Here is a 12366-nt window from a genome sequence, read left to right as displayed (position 1 = left end):
GTACGGTCAACTCTTGCAACGACTGCAACTCTTTCACCAGAAAGCTTTAGACGAAACAGCTCTACCCACTCTGAAAGATTTTAAGACCTTCATGAAAAGTCCAGCACCATCATCACTACCACCACCACCACCACCACTACTACCATCCCCAGGGGTCACCAGAGATGCTACCCCACGAAGACCTGAGGAAGAAGAGATGCGAGAAGTGTTTCAAACACCGTCAGCAGCTCCCATTTCAAGTAAGATTGCAACATCCTTGTTGACCCCGTCCCCCACACCCCAACGAGAAGAAATGAAAGCTTGGGTTAAAAGGATGATGTCCGCTCCTCCTTCGACAGAAGTGAAAAAGAAAGAAGGGAAACCAGAAGTGAAAAAAGAAAAGAAGACCAAAGCCATTCTATTGCCACCTCCACCACTACCTTCGACTTCTACTCCCGTAGCCCATCGGACACGTAAATCCGTTTCTAAACCACCCTTTCGTCCCACCCAAAGTAGCATCACGGAAGAGTGGGTGACTTATTAACACACCAAAAAATGGAGAAGGTGTTAGCCAGCATTTACTACGATCCCTCCCATCCTGCAGGTTACGCAGGAGTTCAAAAATTGTATCGTGCTGCCAAAACTCGACTGAAAAGTCTCCGTTTACCTCAAGTGCAACGATGGTTACAAGAACAAGCTACCTACACTTTGCACAAACCCATTCGACGCAAGTTTGCCAGAAGTCGCACCCGAGTTGAAGGCATCGATCATCAATGGCAAGCCGATTTAGCCGATGTCTTTCATTTGGCCAGCTACAATCGCGGCTATAAATATTTGTTTTGTGTCATCGACGTCTTTTCCAAATTTGCATGGGTCGTGCCCTTGACTTCCAAATCGAGCAGCGAGTTAGTGCGAGCCCTGCAACGGGTGTTTAAACAAAGCGGTCGTCACCCTCTTCGATGGCAAACGGACAAAGGCACCGAATTTCTGAACCAAGCTTTCCAAAAAGAATTAAAGAAACGTGACATTCATTTTTTTACCACCGAGAATCCCGAAACCAAAGCCAGCATCGTGGAACGTTTTCAACGCACTATGAAAGAACGTATGTGGAAATATTTTACGCATCACCACACTCTGAAGTACATCGACATCTTACCGCACCTGGTGCAAGCGTACAACCAATCTTACCATCGAAGCATTGGACGTGCCCCGCAAGAAGTGACTCCCGACATCGAAGTGATGGTGTTTGAGCGCCTGTTTGGTACGTCCCCGACGAGGGCTGTCCCCAAGAAAAGTGGAGAGTTGACCGTAGGAGATTGGGTGCGCATTGGCAAAACCAAACGCACTTTCGACAAAGGTTACTTACCTAACTGGACGACCGAATTGTTTCGTGTCACTGGACGAGTGCATGGCCGTCATCCTGCCGTCTATAAATTGGAAGACATGAACGGAGAAGTGCTCAAAGGAACGTTTTACTTACCCGAGTTACAACGTGTCACCAAAAAAGAAGACGACGTGTACGACATCGAAAGCATTCTCGAACGCAGAACCCGTAAAGTGGGCAAACGACGTGTCAAAGAAGTCAAAGTACGTTGGAAAGGATATCCACCCAGTTTTGATTCTTGGATCGACGCTTCGCAAGTCATCGACTATAAAAAGAAGTGACCATCATGCCCTTTCACACAGACACAGCTACGTCGACCACTCCTTCACCCAGTTCTTCTCTGCAAGATTTACAAAAGCAACCCTTGTGGGTGTGGTGTGGAGAACGTGTGCCTAAAATGCAAATCGTCTTTTTCTGCCAAATCTTTGTGGTGTATTGTGTCATCGGGGCAGCCATTACCAATTTGAGTTTGCAACAAGGAGACAAACAATTGTGGACCATTTTATTGAGCAGTTGCATCGGTTACCTGCTTCCCAATCCCTCCCTGAAATTCTCCTCGAACGGGAACCACGGAAACCTTGTGTCCAGTGCCAGTGCCAATCACCACTCCAACAACAACCACAGCCAGAACCCCATTTTGGGTGGAGACACGCCTCTGACGTCCAGTAACCCCTCGGACAGCCACAGAACTCTGGAATTATGAGTCACCAAAACCAATTTTACTTAACCTTACCCAGTGACAGTTCCATGGAGGTGTTTCCCAAGAACGCGTTGTGCTGTTACACGGCCAAATTACTTCAAGCCATCCCATTAGATCACGAAGCCCATTGGGAAGTGGCTTTGGTAGAAATGATTCACCCTACACAAATCCAAAACATCACTGAAAGCAAAACACTTTTGAGGTCGAAATCCTGAACCAACAATTGCAAGAAACCATGAATGAAATCGGGTTTTCAGGCGACGTAAAACCAACCAACAATACACTCTTCAGTATCTACATCTTGAAAATTCCGGCAGGGTTTTATTTTAGTGGCCAACATTTGGTGGATACCATTGCTTCCAGGTTCGACTTAGCCTTTGGCAAAGCCCTGAACAGAATAAAAAAAAGTGTCACCCTGGAGTACCATAAAGTGGCTCGTCGCTTATCGATGAAATTTCAGGATACCCAAACGTTGTCCATCAGTTTTAATCGTGACTTGTTTGATATTTTAGGTGGAGACACAAAAATGGCTCCAAATTTTAAACCGAAGATCAACAGCAATATCGAATTTTACAAGTTTTTTTCGATTCCCTGTAGAACTGAACCAAGGACTGAATTTGATCTTTGTGTATTCCGATGTGGTGGAGTCTTTGTGTATTCCGATGTGGTGGAGTATAACGCGGTGGGACACACCTCCGTACCGTTACTGCGTGTCATTCCTTTCAAAGTGGATAGTGCCACGACCAGTGACCAGGAAGGTGGAAACACCTATCACGTCCACCGCGAATTTGTACATCCTCACTATTTGACCGTCAGTAAGTCGTATTTGGACACGGTCAACATTGCTATAAAAGGAGATCTGGGACAAAATATTTCATTCACCAAAGGAAAAGTCACGGTAAAACTCCATTTTCGAAAACGGTTCTCTCACGACTCGTAAGTCATCTATCCAGTGTACCGAGGGGTTGCTCGACAGCGAGGACACGGTTTAGGAGATATGTTAAAATCGGCCTTTCGTTCGGTGGCCCCAGTCTTGAAACCGATGGTGACACGAGGATTGCACGCCTTGAAAGATGCCGCACTGACGCAAGGCAAAGAATTTCTCCAAAATGTCATCATCGACAAACAAAACCCTAAAGAAGCCTTCATGAGGGCAGGCAAAAATGTCTAAAGCTAGAAAGACAAAGAAAAGAAGAACCGTCAGAGACTTAGACATTTTCGATTATTAAAGTATTGAGACACAGAAAAATGATGCACCGAGAATCTTGCGCTTGTTCCAGGTCGGAACTGGATCTGTTTGCCATGCCCCCCACCATGATGACCATGCAAGAATCCCAGTGGGTGGAATTTCACCCCGTCTCCTCTTTGACAGCCTCAGCTCCCATCGAGTTTGAAGATTACATCGATCTGAATAGCAGTTACTTGTACCTGAAAGTCAAAGTTGTCGATGAGTACAATTCGCCCCTGGATGGTGATGAGGTAATAGCTCCCGTCAACAATTTCATGCATTCCTTGTTCAGTGGAGTGGACTTGTACTTGAATAACAAACTAGTCAGCAGCAGCATGGATACTTACCCTTATCGAGCGTACCTGGAAAATCTCTTGACGTACGGAATAGACGCCAAGAACACTCATCTCAATGCCTGTGTGGTATGGGAAGCTGACGAAGCTAACAAGTTTGAAACATTCGAAACTGATACAAAGGATAAAACTAAACCAAAAAATGAGGAATTTCTAGAACGAAGAGCCAAAATCAAAGACGGACAGATTTTAGAACTGATGGATCGTTTGCATTTGGACATGTGGTTGCAAGAGAAATATTTGCTGAATGGGGTGAATGTTCGCCTGAGACTGAATCGTAGCAGTGCCGCTTTCCATTTGATAGGTACTACTGCTTGCAAAACTGTCATCGAGGAAGCCAGGCTCTACGTACGACGCGTCGAAGTGTTACCTAAAGTGGGTAACGACATCAGTCAGACGTTGAGCAGAACGACCGCTAAGTATCCGATACGACGCGTGGAAGTGAAAACCTTCACCATTCCTACGGGGCAACGATCCATGATCGAAGATCATCTGTTCCAAGGCCAGCAACCCAAACGTTTGATCCTTGGTATCGTCGAGAATGCAGCCTTCAACGGAGCTTTGGCTAAAACTCCTTTCTACTTTCATCACTTTAACGTGTCCAAGATCGAAGTCAGTCGCGATGGCAAGACCTTGTGTACCCGACCCTTCGAACCTAAGTTTGGTGACAGGAATTATTTGAGATCGTACTTGTCCCTGTACGAAGCCACTGGTCAGTTAGGAACCAACACCAGTCACGGTATTACGTACGAGGATTATGCAGGAGGTCTATGCTTTGTGGGATTTTGATTTCACTCCACACCAAGGCAGCGACGAGGGACATTTCCAATCTATAAAATCTGGCCAGATTCGTGTGGAAATTCAGTTTACTACAAATCTAACAGAGACGGTGAACGTCCTCCTGTATGCAGAATTTGATAATACCATAGAAATCAACAGTTTGAGAGAAGTCATTCTAGATTATTAGAAGCTATGGAAAACTGTTATCCCTCTTTACCTAGTGGAGAAACTTTGGACATGGAATGTGAGGAGACTGTGGAAGAAGAAGTTATCATGATGAAGTCAAGATGGCCAGAACAAGAAGCGCATTTAGTCTCCTGTTTTGCCAAACACTTGGTCGAAAAAATGACGGAATTGATCAAGAAAGATTGCTATGGATGACAAAACGATCATCCCAGTCAAATTCAACACGATAAATGCCTAATGCTGAGTCAAGAAGAAAAATTGGACGAGTATCTGGACGAAGCTTGGAGTCTCATCTCGGACGAAGTCGTGTTGCATCAGTGGTATAAAGACTTGCGTGAACATTCTTGTCCACCATTAACCACTCAAGAGATCGATCGTATCGAAGCTCTCCTGAATCAGAGTGAGGAGACGAAACAAAGAAACGGTTATTTGTCAGACATTTTCAAGCAAAAAGTCAGGATCGAAATGATCACTTATTATTACCTGTGAAGAAGAAAAAAACAAAACATGGATACCTGGGAACTTTATTACCTTTTGAACCCACAGTTCGTATACGGCTTCTTGGAATCCTGTCGTCTGTGCTAAAGATGAACTCCCTCATCGCAAACCTCAAGACCATCTAGCTTATATGATCAACACGGACGACAGTCATCTCCCAGGAACCCACTGGGTAGCCGTTTACTTTCCTCAAGAAGGATGTGTGGAATATTTCGATTCGTACGGATTGCCCCCTTTGGAGGACGATATCATTGACTTTATGAGAAGAAATGCTCAGACCACCCGATTCAATAATGTGAAATTACAAGGCATAGATTCCTTGGTGTGTGGACAATATTGTGTGTATTTTCTGCATCATCGCAGCCTGGGCTATTCCTTAGAATATTTAGTGACTCATTTTGATCCTCGTTCTTCTTCTAGAAATGATGTGAAAGTAGATCAATGGTTTTGTGACCATTATGCTTATCTTTTGTCTCAAGCTAGGAAACGTAGTGTCCATCAATGGCCTAATGACTTCCAACAGTGGAAATCACAATTTCATTCACAACGTTGTCAGCCCTGTTTAAAGTAGAGAGTTAATTGAAAAAAAAAGTTTGAGATTTGAAAAAAAAATGTTTGATGTTATATTGTTGGATTATTGTTAAAAATGTTAGAGTTGTTTTTTAGTATTAAGTGATTTTGAATAAAAAAAATGTGTTTTGAAAAAAAATGCCTTTGTCTTTTGTTTGGTTATAGGAATCTTGATTTATGCTCTTTGACTTCTTACTATCCCTCTCATGACACTCATTGAACGTTGCGGGTCGAAAATCGTGGAGGGATGTTTTCCTTCACGTCCGCGCTTTGACTTTAAGAACCGGGGTAGTTTCCAGTCTAACCATCCATTGTCGACTCATCCTCCTACGAAGATGTGCTCCAAACTAGCTAAGCTACACGAAGCCTACGTGAATTTGCATAGGGTCAGACACAGTCTGATACCGAAGCCAGAAGAGACAGAAAATGTGAGAATGTTAAAAGTCACTGAAGACCTGATAGAAGAGCTCTTCAGAGAAGAAGTGAACAGGGAGAAAGAAGAATGGACAGAGAAGTACAGACTTCAGAGACAGCATCAACAGCAACAACAGCAGCAGCAGCAGCAGCAACCTGAACCTGACAGAGGCTTTGTCGATTGTCGTATCGACACCAAAGAGTTTTTCTTCTCTTTCCGAAGAAGCAGACCTATCGTCAGAGAGTCTATCCTCAGAGGACGTCGCATTCTTAGAAACTAAAAGATTGCTATAGCAAACAAAAAAACAGCCCTTTTCAGTGCTACCAAATACTCTAGAAAAAGAAATAACAATCGATTTGCCAATGTGTGTATGTAGAGTAGTGTGAATATAAACACTGACTCTTTTTTATAGTGTGAGTGTATGTGTTTGTGTATATGATTGTGTGTTTGTAAGTGCTCACGTAAGTTTGTGTGGATAGTAGATTATGATCATGTTGTTTTTGTTTGTTTTTCTTGCTGTTAGACGTGTAGGGAGAGTAGATTTGGGGTTTGATTGCTTTGCGTATGTGGATAGTATATTGAAGTGATCAATGAAAATTTTTAAATTAGTAATGGGTAGTATAAAAAAGTGAGTGAGTGTTTCTTTTAGGTCCGCGCGTTTGTTTGGTCATGATCTAGGTAAGATTAATTTTGTTTTAAGGGATGTTTTCGTTCACGTCCGCGCTTTTAGTATAAATTGAAACTCGCTTGGCAGTCTAGCTACCCTGTTCATTCGTTAACAAGACAATGAATACCAGAATAAGCAAACTTCTTGAACTCCAGATACATCTGGAATATGTCAGGCGCCTGTTAAATGAACTGGCCGCGGAGGCCATAGTAGAAGAGGAAAGAATAAAGAAGGAAGAGGAGGAGAGAAGACAGAGGGAAGAGGAGGAAAAGAAAATAGGAGAGAGGTTGGCTTACAAGATACCAGAGACAGAGGATTGGGGTGCTGAAGCCAATCATCCTCCCTCTGCGCTCTCAAGAAAAAAAGTAAAAGGAGACTGGGGAAGAAGATGTGTGTGTGGTGCCAGGCCTGGAAGGTGCCATCATTAACCAGGTGTCACTGGAGTTCAAAAACAAACAGCCCTTTTCAGGGCTACCCAATACTCTAGAAAAGAAATAGTAATCGATTTGCCAATGTGTGTATGTAGAGTAGTGTAAATATAAACACTGACTCTTTTTCCTAGTGTGAGTGTATAAGTTTATGTATATGATTGTGTGTTAATAAGCGCTAGCATAGGTTAGTGTGGATAGTAGATTATTGGGATTTGATTTTAATGATTTGGGTGTGTGGATGGTAGATTTTGGGTTAGTTTATTGTTGGTTAGCGTATGTGAATAGTAGATCATATGAAATGAGAAAAGTAGGGGATGTTTTCCTTCACGTCCGCGCGTTTTAAGTAATGATCTACGTAAGATCAATTTTGTTTTAAAGGGATGTTTTCCATCACGTCCGCGCTTTAACTATAAGAACCCACAAAATTCGTCGTTCGCACCATTCTAAGGAATAAAAAAAGAAGATGGAAGTGTCTCAACTGTTTAATGATTTAAGGCATGTTTATTTTTGGATGGTGGATGGTGAATATGGAGTTGAAAGGATTGAAAGAGATTGGAGATTAAGAACCAGTGTGCACTACGTGAACGAACTAAAATTAGCCAGGGAGATGATAGAAGGATTAATTGAAGAAGAAGTGAAGAGACTGAGAGGGCTAATAAATCCCCTTTATGTCAGAGTGGGGACATTAAAAGAGGCCCTGGAGAAGGTAGAAGAAGTAAGAACGTTTTTGTAAGAGATAGAAAAAAGGTCAGAGTGGCCCTTTGTCAAAAGGAGTGTTGAAAGATTGAAAAAAGGGGAAGAAAAGATGAGAAAGGTGATAGATGAAGAAGTGGAGAAAATAAAGGACAGGTGGGCAAAAGATAGAAAAGAAGAAGAAAATAGAAAGAAAAAGGAAGAACTAGAGAAACTGAACGCTAACTGGATAAAAATCCAACAGAAGTTCCGAGCGATGGGTCACCCGGACTGGATACCGGAAAATGAAAAGAAGAAGAAGAAAGGAATGATGGAAAAAATAAGGGAATGGATAAAGAAGTGGAGGAGTTAGAAGAAGAAGAAGCCCAAAGGCCCTTTTCAGGGCCACCCACATTTCTCGAAAAGAGATAGAGTTTCAATTGCCTACCCCATTTTTTCCCATGTTCAATTCCCCTTGTCCCTAGAATTGCTTTTTTCTCCCATGTTAAATTTCCCTTGTCCCTAGACAGTCCCACGATTTATTCCCCATGTTAATTCCCCTTGTCCCTATACCGTCCCACGATTTTTCCCCATGTTAATTCCCCTTGTCCCTATATCGTCCCACGATTTTTCCCCATGTTAAATTTACATAGTCCCTATATCGTCCCAGGGGTGTTTTTAATGATAAGTCTCATTGTCCCTGAATCGTCCCCCTTCACTACTTCTGATACTGAGCACAGTTAATGTTGTGGTCAGATTGCATAATTTCTGTTATCTGATACTTAACACGGTTTATGTTGTGGTCGGATTGGATGATTTCTATTATCTGATACTGACCACAGTTTATGTTGCGGTCACATTGGATGATTTCTATTATCTGATACTGACCACAGTTTATGTTGTGGTCAGATTGGATGATTTCTGTCATCTGATACTGACCATACTTTAGGCTGTGGTCAGATTGGATGAGTTCTATTATCTGATACTAAACACAGTTTATGTTGTGGTCAGATTGGATGATTTCTATTATCTGATACTAAACACAGTTTATGTTGCGGTCAGATTGGATGATTTATATTATCTGATACTGACCACAGTTTATGTTGTGGTCAGATTGTATGATTTCTGTTATCTGATACTGAATACACTTTATGTTGTTGTCAGATTGGATGATTTCTGTTATCTGATACTGAGCACAGTTAATGTTGTGGTCAGATTGCATAATTTCTGTTATCCGATACTGAACACTGTTTATGTTGTGGTCAGATTGCATGATTTCTAATATCTGATACTGAACACAGTTTACGTTGTGGTCAGATTGCGTGATTTCTGTTATCTGATACTCATGACACTTTATGTTGTAGTCAGATTGTTATCTGATACTGAACACGGTTTATGTGGTCAGATTGGATAATTTATATTATCTGATACTTAACACAGTTTATGTTGTCGTCAGCTTGGATGATTTCTATTATCTGATACTGACCACAGTTTATGTTGTGGTCAGATTGGATGATTTCTATTATCTGATACTGACCACAGTTTATGTTGTGGTCAGATTGGATGATTTATATTATATGATACTGACCACAGTTTATGTTGTGGTCAGATTGCATGATTTATATTATCTGATATTGACCACAGTTTATTTTTGTGGTTAGATTGGATGATTTATATGACCTGATACTGAACACAGTTTATGTTGTGGTCAGATTGGATGATTTCTGTTATCTGATACTGACCATATTTTATGTTGTGGTCAGATTGGTTAAAGTGTGTATACACTGGGGTTTCATTTTTTGTACAGTTATCTCTGAGGTGTTCTTTGATTCTCACTTTGAATTCCCTTGAAGTCTCACCGATATAGTGTTTGCCACAAACATGGTTGTTGTTGTGATTTCGTTTTTTTACGTAGCTTTAACAATTTTTCAGTCATATCGCTACGATGTCTGCAATGTGGCAGTTTATAGTGATATCTAGCACTGTGGCATCATGCCGCAGACATGTAGCATGATATCCCACCCAGTCACATTATCCTGACACCAGGCCGACCAGTCCTAACACTAACATCTTAATGCTGAACGCCAAGCGAAGCAGCTGTTAGTGCCATGTTTGTAAGTCTTTGGTATGACTCGGCTTGGGATCGAACCCACGACCTCCCGCATCCGAGGCGGACGCTCTAACCACTAGGCCACCGGAGCGGTCACAAACATGGTACGTAAGTAAGTAAATGACATTATAATACAATACCCTCGTAACTTTGATGTGTCTGAGGTTTGTAAACCTGCTTCTAACTATTTTAGATTTATCCATTTTGATTAAACTGTCTCGCAATTGAGTACGTCGTTTCCGAACGGTATACCTATCGTTACTTCAAAACTTAGCTCTTTTATTAATTGATTCCTTAATTTAGAACCAATTCTCCGTGCAAAGAGATTGGTTTATGTAGGAAAATGTCTGTCAGTTAGGTTGAAAATTGTCCAAAGATATTTGATTGCAATTAGGAGAAAATAATTATCTTTCTCATATGTATAGATTGCTGGTATGACACTACTAGATTTTGTAACCTTCTGGGTAGAAATAAGTAGGTCTCAACGGGTTTTCTGCTATTTTTTAGTTAAAGCTTCTGTTAACGTACGAGTTGGGTAGCCTTTTCTATCATAAAACTGAAGATTTCAAGCATGTTTCTCAAAATTCGTTTCTTTAATACAGTTGTGTTTAATTCATAAGAGTTGACTGATCGAACTTGATTTCCTGCAATGACAGGGATGGTAGGGATCATTATGTAAATATCAACATTTAAATGTCGGGTTACAGTAAAAATTTTACAATATTTTATTATTTTCGCAGAATATCGTAGCATCAAGCAATTTTCTTCTTGGAGTATTCCTTTGTAAATTTAATAGTTTTTTGATAGTCATTACGCTATATTTTTTAAATTCAGATTGGAATCCAGTCCGGATCATAAAAAATATATCATCTATAAAGCTTAGATCAGTGCTGTCCAACCGTTTTGACACCATGGGCCACTGAAAAAAAAAAGTTTTTCTTGAAGCCAATGGCCGCAGCAGAAAACTGAAAAGCAACGACTAAATAGCTGCTCAAGCTCTGGCAGACCATTTAAAATCAGCCCGCGGGCCTCGGGTTGGACAGCACTGGCTTAGATAAATAAAAGGTATGTATGACGCGGAGTTGAGCAGTTTCAGTTCTAGATCATCCATAAAGAAAGTGGCATATGATGGGGCCATTTTGGCATATCATGGGGCTACTATGGTATATGATGGGGCCACTTTGGCATATGATGGGGCCATTTTGGCATATTATGGGGCTACTTTGGGATATGATGGGGTAACTGGTATATGATGGGGTCACTTTAGTATATGATGGGGCCATTTTGGCATATTATGGGGCAAATTTGGTATATGACTGGGCCACTTTGGTATATGATGGGGCCACTTTGGCATATGATGGGACCACTTTGGTATATGATGGGGTCAGTTTGGCATATGATGGGGCCACTTTGGTATATGATGGGGCCACTTTGGTTCCCATAGCAGTGCCGCCCATTCGTAGGTAATATGAGTCAACGAAGGTTAAAAAAATTATTGCAGTGTAGTACCGGTTTTAATGGGACTAAGATATTCTGATTGGAGAGATGATATTTTGGTTTGTTGGAGGACATTATTTATAATTCCAACAGCACAGCCTTTATCGGCATTTTTATGACAATATTTTTGTTACTGCGTAAATCTAGTACATACCTTTCTTTTTGTGATATTCAGGCGACATCTCCTTTCTTACTTAAAATTTAATATTGATATTTTTATCAATTGATATATATATATATATATATATATATATATATATATATATATATATATATATATATATATATATATATATACATACTCTAGCAAATATTTTTATAAGAGCTAATTACCAATGTTTCATTTATTTCATGGCAATCAATTTTCATAGTTTTATTTTTGAAAAGGACATTTTTAGGTTCTTAAACTCAAGGATTTGCATATATCAAAGCCCATATGGACAAGTATATAATTTCATTAATTAACTCAAAATACTGAAACAAAATAACAACAACAAAAAAAACAATAATAAAATGCCCACAAAAAGGGTGATTTTGAATGGAGGTCAAAACAATCGTCAGTACAGTATAAACACAATTCATACACCGGTTAAGAGCAATCACTAGCATGAAGTACTCAACAATACCAAGCTGATATGTCACTGAATCAATCACTCGCATAAAGTACTCAACAATACCAAGCTGATATGTCACTGAATCGATCACTCGCTTTAAGTACTCAACAATACCAAGCTGATATGTCACTGAATCAATCACTCGCATGAAGTACTCAACAATACCAAGCTGATATGTCACTGAATCAATCACTCGCATGAAGTACTCAACAATACCAAGCTGATATGTCAATGAATCAATCACTCGCATAAAGTACTCAACAATACCAAGCTGATATGTCA

Source organism: Sinohyriopsis cumingii, chromosome 14 (genome assembly GCF_028554795.1).
Source record: "Sinohyriopsis cumingii isolate HCF-2022 chromosome 14, ASM2855479v2, whole genome shotgun sequence".
Classification (NCBI taxonomy): Eukaryota; Metazoa; Mollusca; class Bivalvia; order Unionida; family Unionidae; genus Sinohyriopsis; species Sinohyriopsis cumingii.
This window is presented reverse-complemented; position numbering follows the sequence as displayed.